The sequence below is a fragment of the Scleropages formosus genome, chromosome 14, assembly GCF_900964775.1.
Source record: "Scleropages formosus chromosome 14, fSclFor1.1, whole genome shotgun sequence".
In the NCBI taxonomy this organism is placed as follows: Eukaryota; Metazoa; Chordata; class Actinopteri; order Osteoglossiformes; family Osteoglossidae; genus Scleropages; species Scleropages formosus.
Window position 1 is genome coordinate 2,383,762 of NC_041819.1, and position 9,501 is coordinate 2,393,262.

Here is a 9,501-nt window from a genome sequence, read left to right on the forward strand (position 1 = left end):
TTTTCTGTCTGTCCGTGCCACACTGCAGGCTTTGGAATGCAACAACGCAGAAAAAGGGTTTATTTTGGCCCTGCGTGCTCAGAAAACTCCCTTTGGTGTTGACTTAACACCTTCTATTTTATACAGTACTGGCTCCTTCATTCTTTGGGGTGCACAAATAGTGGGAATGAGAAAACGATCCTGGTAGCATCATGATTTGAACTGCTGCCTTTGGACCCACCGTTTGCAGGTCTGAATCCCACCTGTAGTAGTACCCTTGTGCAAGGTACTTACCCCCAATTGAAAAGGGTATATAACTGTAGGTACCCTTGCATTTTAAATTATTTTGGAGAAAAGTATAGGTTAAATAAATATAAATAATGTATGATCTACAAAAGTTATGATGGAATCCCAATGCTATGTGTCTTTAGAGAAAATGGAACTTTGCTTTAGCGGTTTCGGTGTCGGTTGGCATTTAGATTTGCAGATCGGTTATAGCAAAGGCTTTTGTTATTGCAGCCATGACACCGGAGCCATCAAAGGTTTGAACCAGCGAATATAGAAGCATGGTATTATTGTAAATGACACAGATCACTCTGCTTGAACCAAATGTACACAAAGGCATTCCTTCAAGGAAACATGTGGAACGTATGAAGCGTACCGATTTCGTGCACCATTTCCTGCAGCATTATGCTTTAGAGTAGAATAGGATGGAGAAAAACACCTGACAGAGTCGATTTACCACCCCACCAATAAAATCTTTGATTATTTTATTGATTAATGTGAAATTAATTTCGGCATTCCACGTGCAGACATGCAGGCTTCCACGATCTGTGCGTAAATCGCTGTCAAACGGGCCGGAAACGTGATGAGAACAAATCGTGTAAAGGCCACTTTTCAGTCACACAGATGCGGAATTTAAATGCAGAATCTGGGTCAGTCAGATGTCCATAATCTTGTGCCATTGTCATCTAAAAAAAACAAAGACACCCTTGATGAGGTGATTTTTTACGATTAGCGTTTCCTGCTGAAAAATCACCGCCATGATAACAACACTGAGTATCTCAGAGGAAAGAACGATGGTCTCACAAATTGTTCACACTCATTTTCTTAGTCAACTACATGCCGTGTGGAATTTAATCTGCTTCAGAAGGATGTTTTTCCACCACAAAGAGCACTGAGATGTCATTTCTGGCAGGAGCGCCACGTCGCTAACCGAGCTAGCAGGGGGAGCGCTTCGGTCCGTGGCTCTTTGAACAGTTGAAATGAGGTGGTTTTCTTGAGAACACAGCCCGCCTCACCTTCTAACCCCTGGATCAAGACCCCCTCTCCCCTGTTAGCGCTAGAGAACACAACAAAAGCAGAAACCCCCGCAAAAGAGCAAAGGCCGGGAATTAGCTGTTTCATAACACATCGCTATGTGGTTCACTTTGGTCTCTGAGACCCAGCAGAAGAAGCTCCTCCACTCCAGCCAGTCCATTATTTTCTCTCAGGTCTCACAGGAACCCCTGGAATGGGCTTCAGTGAGGGACGGCCACCTCTTGCTGCAAAGTTTTGATAATCCAGAGTACAAGATGCTGAGTTTAGGCAAAGGCGAATTAGTGCAACAGGCGAGTGAGTCACTGGCCGGAGTCACTTCAAAGATCTGCCGCACCTCAGACTTTTGAGTTAGGCTTCGTTCTCCATCCGAGTCCTTGCTCTGACAAATATCACTGGCATATTTCGGGAGCTCTGGGGGAGAAGTCAGACAACGCAGGTCTCTCGTCTGGTGTGGACGCTGGAGGACATTCGGCACAATGGCTCTGAGCGGCTGAGAACGCAGGTACGAGTCCCGGGACTGTCTTACTGGTGTTCCTTGGAATTGGAAACTTCACCTGAACCTTTTCAGTAAAAGCACCTAGTTGTCTGAATTCATGGTAAAATGGGACATACAGTATCAGCCAAAAGAACCCTTGAGTCCACCTGGGCAACACCTGTATGGGATGAACTGGACAGAAGAGCGAAAGCAAAGCAACACACAGTGTCTTAAATCTCTGGGAACCACTGGGAAGACGTGGTGCCTCATCACCAAAAGCACATGCACATACACAGTCTGAAACCGCTCATCCCAAGCAGGGTCGAGGCAGGCCAGAGCCTAACCCGGCAACACAGGGCATAGGGCTGGAGGGGACACACCCAGGACGGGACACCAGTCCACCCCCAGGCATCCCAAGCAGGACTTGAACCCCAGACCCGCTGGAGAGCAGGACTTGGCCAAGCCCGCTGCGCCACCGTGCCCCCTCACCAAAAGCATTATGGGAAAAAGCTATTTTCTAGCAAGTGGACTCGCACTTTTCATTGGTGCCCTATGTGGGCTAATCTGCTTTCAATCAACGTGCTCAGCAACAACAGAATGAATCCACAACCTCTGTTGAGCGTTCAGCCTTACCTGGATGAGCCTCAGTCACGGGGGTGGTTTTCTTACTTGGTGTCATCGACTCCGATGCAAAACTGTCTCCTCTACGTCTCGCAGTACGATGCTGGTCATCAGCGTAGACCTGTCTGAGGGTTATTTCAGGAAAATGTTACGAGTGTGTGAATAAACACACCAGTTTGCTGATACTCAGAGAGGGAGTGGAGTTTACAACCACAAGTCCCTCATTTGATCTACAGAGCTCTGCCATTGGCTCTGCAGTCACATCAAATCCATGGGGCACTTGACCATACCAGGGCAACACTGCTCTCTCACACCAGAGGACCCCCGACTTGTAGAGCTCTGCTCCATGTGTGTCAGATATGGATGGGGCTCCTCCACCTGATCTCCCCTGAGCTCCATGAAGAGCTGAAGGTACTTACTGAAGGAAACAAACCAACTGTACTTAAGAGTCACACGTCTGCAGCTATGTCTCTTTCTCCTAATTTAATGCACACGTTGTATTTTCGCTGAGATGTACGTCACTTTGGAGAAATGAATACATGTAAATGTAAATGTATTGCATGGGAGGAGTTCTGGAGGTCTGTAGGACATCTAATAACCTCTCCTCTTCTATATCAGTTTCAGGAAGCATGGGGAGACACATGTACCATTCTGCACCACCACATGTTTTGTCAGAGAACAGCTATTGTCTAAACTCTAATAAGTAATATTTTACTGAGGTTTGGCTCAAGTCTTCTAGCTGCTCTGTGGTCACGATTCCAAAACCTCCTTGAGTTTGCGTCATTTGCAATAAAAAAACATTGTGTCCTTCGCAAAAGCACCAAATATTTTCCATAAACAATCCCTTTTGTTTTATACAGACATAAAAAAATCCATTTTCTGTTAAGAATCAGAATTACCAGTGTAGTCCCTTGTTTACCGTGAAAATGCAGCGGTTTGTTAATGCCCTTTATAAACTGCCTAATGACGTGGGAACCACCGTGTACTACGGACACGTTCATTCCTGTGTCCTTGCCTGGCTCCAGGAGGCTATTACTCACCCCAACATGCCCCCTGATTTACGGAACTCCTCGAAGAGAGGAAATGACTCCAACCGATAGCATCAAAATCACTGTACTTCTTATAATTGCAAAGCATTTATCAGGGTTGCAGCAAAATAGATTGTGAAAATAACTGGAAAATCGAGGCGGTCCTCAAATAAAAACACTTTGCCAGCACACATAGGTCATTTCTTTCAAAGGAGACCCTGTAAAGTGGTTACAGGTTCAAAAAAGTTAAGAGCCACATGCAGTTTTGCAAGGGTGAGAAACTTACCCTTTAAATGGTCCAAAATATGCTTATAAATGTGAGAACGTGAGAAAGGATTTTGTTAAGTGTTAAAATGTGTAAATGAATTGTGGAATAAGGGCAGCACAGTGGCACTGCGGGTAGAGCTGGTGCTACACAGCTAGTGGGGTGTGGGTTCAGACGTTGAGTACGAATCTGACACTCTCTGTGGAGTTTGTGGGTTTCCTCAGAGTGCTCTGGTTTCCTCCCACAGTCCAAGGACATGTGTTTCAGGTGAACTAGTGACTCCAAGTAGCCCATAGGGTGGGGAGTGTGTGTGTGAGATTGCCCTGTGACGGACCAGTGTGCCTTGCCTTAGCTCCAGGATAGGCTCTAGACCCCTGTGACCCCGCTCTGGACAAACAACCATCAATGACGGACAAGTGAATCTTGGAACATTTGAAAATGAGACATTTCTCTGGTTCTCTGTACCTTTTGGCTTTCACCAGTTGGAATGTTTGTTGCTATGGATCCTGCGTAATGTTAATGGTTGCTATGACACTGCTTTGTTTCTGCAACTGAGACGTGCAGGGAAAGCTCTGAAGTGAGGAGAAAAACAGGGAGAGGAACCTGATCGGGATGCAGGAATATACATGAAATGCCAAAATTGCACTCAGTGGATATGATGCTGAAAAAGGCAAAAATTCGGTCTGAACGCAGACTTTACATGCTATGTTGGCAGCTGCACTGCACAGAACCTGTGTGATAACTGCTCCAGTCAGCTGTGTGTGTGTGTGTGTGTGTGTGAGACAGCGTGAGTTCAGCCTTGACTGATGGCTGGGTCTCTGGTCGCTGTCTATCAGCAGAGTAGATGCTGGTATCACCATCCTGAACAGCTGGTGGCTGTTGCTTATCTCACACGGACACGTGTCCTTGTGCATCTGTCTGCCTTCGTCCCATCAGCCTGGACATGCGAGATGTGCTTTGGATTTGTAAACAGTTAAAAAAGACGTTTAGAGTTTATGAAGGGAGACTGCGAGTGACCCAGCACACCTGAGAACAGGCATCATGTCATCATCAGCAGGTACAACGTCTCACTGCGTCCTCAGGCTGGTACAGTTGGTATTTGAAAGAAGAAACGGGTTGAATAACATAAGAGCAGCTACCCTCCCTGCCCTGGATGGGGGGGTTGACCTTCTGTCTGGGATCACCCTGCTCAGCCTGCATCCGACCCTTCTGGGATAGGCTCCTGACCTCCACGACCCTGCTGTAGGACCAACAGTTATCATAGTGCATGAGATCCCCAATCTCCTACCGCAAGTTCCACGAACATTTACGCACCCAAAACAAGGAAGCTATGCAGTTAAAGTAAAACACGGATAAGATATACATGAGCAGCAGCTTGTGTACTAGGGCGGGGTGCTGCCTTTGGAATCAGAGTATCCAGCCTTGAATCCCTCCAGCCGTCAGAGCCCAGACTAAGATACTAACCTTGAACTGTTCCCGTAGAAATCGCCCAGCTGAATAAAGGACTAAATAAGAAAATGTAAGAAAAATGTTATTATGCTGATTTTTTAAAATATTTTCCATTCAGTTTTATTATATTAAGCATACTTTTGGTGTTATACACACAGTATATGTCAGTTTTTAGAAAAATATTCCACATTCCTGAAACGAGCAAATTTTGGCCAATTTTAGCAGCGGGTTACAAGCACTGAATATTCCAGTACCTTTTAGGATCTGATGCTTTCAAGAACGTCCTGGTGTCCTCTGGAATCTTCAAATGGCTGCTATATTCCCGTGCTTTCTGAGAATGTTCCGGTGCAGAATGTCTATGTAATTTTTTTTGTTAATAAATGGCATTTAAAATCTCTCAATACAGTGTCCCTTATAATGCGTGAGCAAAAATTCTCATTAATTCCTGAACAAAACTAATCAAAACAGTGAAAGCGAGATTCCGTGGCTAAAACAGACACTAGAAGAGCCAGCGGTACTTTTGTAATCAAGTTTTAATCATCATCAACATAAAAATCAACACAGCTAAGAACTCTGGGAAATGTAGTTGCGTTGCATAATTACGAGAGCACTGCAAGTAGTTCCGGAGAAGAGCTCCAGGTAAATGAGTAAATACACACACACATTTTCTGAACCGCTCATCCCATTCGGGGTCGCGGGGAGCCGGAGCCTAACCTGGCAACACAGTAAATACACGGTATTAAAAATAAGGAGAGTAGGCAGACTCTAAAACGTAGAGCCTTTGTTGTGTAGAATTTAATTAACTTAAAACGTTCTTCTTTCTTTTACCTTGGTCCCCAGGTAGATCCTGCAGGAGTCATGCCCGTGGGAAGGGTGGTTGAAGGATTGGGGACTTAAGAGCGTTGTGAGCGTTGAAGGTACGACAGGAAACTCACTTGTCTGCACAGGTACTGTGTGCGCCCTGAGGCTGGAGGGGTGGGGGATGGGGACAGCTCTTCCACACCCACAGCATACGGATCTCCTACCGGTCCACCATCCTCCCAGGTACAGGTGTGTGCATCGACACACTGGAAGGGCGGTTCCTCCACGGGAGCCACAACGGATGGCGTCAAAGTAACCATGTTCACAGTTGTTAACACGGTAATTTTCTACTCATGTATTTTTGTTTGGCCATGTGTAATTCTTTGAGACATACAGTTTAGGCGGCGGGTCACGTAGGGGTTCGAGGTTTGAATCCGACCCCCCGCCCGAGTACCCTTCATCAGGGTACTTTGCCCATAAGTGATGTAAAAAAAAATGAGCCATCTGTACGAAGGGCACATCGTTGCAAGCAGGTTAGTGTACAAACCGAGCAGTCGGTCGCTGTGCGGCACAGCGTCGGCTCGTTCAATTAATCGTTTATATAGCGACAGGATGATTTCATCAATCAAGTCTTTGCGGCATCTGGTGGTGGCTTCAGAGCCCTCGGCAGCGACGCCGATCAAAAGAGAGACTTACCCTACATTTACCTCGCGATCACACAACGCGTTCATTTCAGGACAGCTGGTAGAGTCGGGGTTAGAGCTGCTGTCTTTGGACCCAAAGGTCTGAATCCTACCTCCAGCTGTAGAACCCCTGAGCAAGGTACTTACCCACAATTCCTCCAGTAAAAATATCCAGCTGTAGAAATTGGGAAATAATTGTAAGTCGCTTTGGAGAAAAGTGTCAGCTAGGTGAAGAAATGTAAATGGACGACCGCATGTTCCAAGTGGGGTATCTGCTACTCTCCCACATCACCCGCCCCCCCAACACACACACATCCACGCCACAGCTGCAAATTAGACTGTGAAATTGACAAGTCATGTGTTGCCATCTGGTTGCCATGACGCCTAGTCAGTGGGTCCTCATGGCATCCTTGCGCAGGACCTGCGTTTCACGGCTGCGGCTCCGTGACACGAAGCGGCAAAGGGAGGGGCTGGTCTTGCAGGGTGGGCCACTCCTGGGGTGTGAAGAAAGGTTGTTTGATCGTGTCACTGGACCTCCTGCTGCACTTGGTCTCTGAGGCTCTGATGGGCAGCGCTGATTACCAACCCCCACCCCCGTCCCCAAGGCGGATGCCCCATGCTGGCTGGGAGAAATGTGAGCTTTCGCCCGGAATGACGTGTGGGACTGGGAGACCACAGTGGAGCTCTGTGCGGCTTTGGGTGTGAATCAATGGTGGGATTAGAGCCCTTTTGTAAGAACGGCGCGCAGGAATCCCTCTTCATCCTTGTAGAAGCTCTGCTCCGCTTTGTGATGGAAGCTCGGCCTGTTCTTCCTTCGGTTCTCGACGTGCGTTTTCATGGGACCCCGAGAATGGCAGACAGGGCGGGGGGGGGGGGGGGGGTCTGAGGCAGGGTGATTGCCATGGCGACAAGGTTACGCATAAGGCAGCGCGGCTTGCGTGACTCATCGAGAGTCCCCCCTGCCCCGGCGCCGCTCTCTCGCTCGTCCCCGGCTCTCAAAATGCTGACGGGGACCGTGAGGGCGAACGAACGAACGAGCAGCGCCGCGCTACCGTACCACTTGGCAGCTTGGAGACCCAGGCGCGGGCGTGAGCGAACAGCCATGAGTCAGCTAATTGCTAATTTCCGTCGCCTACATGGAGCCGCTCGTGTCAGAGGCGCTGGTTTGAGGCCTGCCACCGTGTGCCGCTGCGGTGCACGCCGCGGAGACCTCCTGGGCCGACCACGCAGATGTCCCGGAGGTCGCGACCACTGGATGAGCTGTTCAGGGGTCACACACCTGTAGGGACCCATTGTTTATGCTTCATGCTGATGTGCTCACAAAGACATCCTCTGCAAGCGGCCTGTGCGTTTGTCTGTGTGTGTGTGTGTGTGTGTGCGCGTGCACCATCGTCCAATTCCGTCACTGAGCTGTGGAATCCAGAGGGACTTTTACTCACTATGCAGTGCAGCGGATATTACTAAGAACTCAAGTACTCCGACCAGAGTTCCTGCACCTGCGGGGGTTCACGGTAATCGAACCAGCACCTTCAAGGCACACGTCCGCGCCCTTCATCGCCGACCCCAAGAAAACGAAGGCTGCGGGTCCTCGCAGAGGAAGTCACGCGGACTGGAGGAGGTGGCCTCCAAGGAGACGCCGCAAGGCGCTTCGGCATCTATTAACAGGTGTTTCCCGCACACCTTGCGCACGAAGGCGAGGCGAATAGAGGAACGCGGTCCGGGGGTCCCGTCTTTTATCACCACTTTTGCGTTTAATCTCACGATCCCATATCGCACCGTCGCTCGCAACGCCATCAGGGACTGGTGGCAGCGTGAGGAACGCAGACTCCCCTGTGCTGGGGGTTCAACCGGGAGCGACACATCAACACCGTGGTACCGGTACCGAGGCCACGTGGTACGGCCTTACAAATAATTACTACGTTGGGTCATTTTTTATCACTTAAAGACATGCTTAAAAAAGGCCTTTGGCATAGCTGCTCAAAGTTCAGTCAGTTCCGCTATAACGTGTTTTTAATCGTGCGATTTGGGAATAACACAACTGTACTTAGTCACTTTCGCCAAAGTAGCTGACCGCGTTCAACGACCTGCAATTATCTACCTGTTTATACAGCTGGGTAATTTCTTCCTAGTGGAGGAATTGAGGGTGAGGGTTTCGCTCAAGGACAACACTCAATGGAAGGTGGGATTTGAACCCACAACCATCTGGGTGGAGAGCGAGACCTTTCAGGCCGAAGGCGGATCTGGAAGCAGAACGGCCGTAGTGACGAAACGCAGGCTGCACGTTCCTGCGCCGTGTCCACTCACGTTCGGCTTTTTTTCCCCCCACAAGACCTCATATTTTCAGTGGCTTCTCCCACCTTGTTCTCATTTCATTTCTGGCGAGTTCTAATTTTTTTCTAGCCGATTACTGTATTTAACGCGCTCCGCTTCTAACCACGTTTTCCCCATTTGAACTTTTTTATTACGTGAATTGGCACAGCGTGATGTGTGACACGAACGCAACTGTTGTAAAACGTGCAGTTTGCTCGTTTTTACAGCTTTCAGTATATTTTTGCATTTTTTTGTTCAATTTCTGAACTGCTATAATAACTGGTTTTTATTTAATTTGGCCTCCTTGTAGTGCACACAGGGTAAGGAACTCGATCTAACAGGCTCCACCCAGCGACTTCCTGGTTTGAATCCAGAGGCGCTAGTGAGAGAGGCGCTTACGGCCAAGTGATGCAGCGTGTAGCCGTGTGACCGGGGGCTCCGCTCTACTATCTGCCCTCACGGCGAGCGACCGCACCGCGACCGCAGCACGACCCCGGTGACAGGTGCCGGACCGCAGGCGTCGCGCGGGATCAGAGGGGGTTCCTCTCCCGGATCGGGACCGGACCAGCC

General features: G+C 48.7%; 1 long non-coding RNA gene across 1 annotated transcript; it reads right to left on the minus strand.

Moving 5' to 3' along the window:
* Positions 1 to 828: 828 nt before the first annotated feature.
* Positions 829 to 4,265, minus strand: LOC108942723 (uncharacterized). The gene is made up of 3 exons (XR_001966726.1): positions 4,154 to 4,265; positions 2,408 to 2,520; positions 829 to 950 (listed from the first exon to the last, which is right to left on the minus strand). It is a non-coding gene; the product is annotated as an uncharacterized LOC108942723 (long non-coding RNA).
* Positions 4,266 to 9,501: the final 5,236 nt, after the last annotated feature.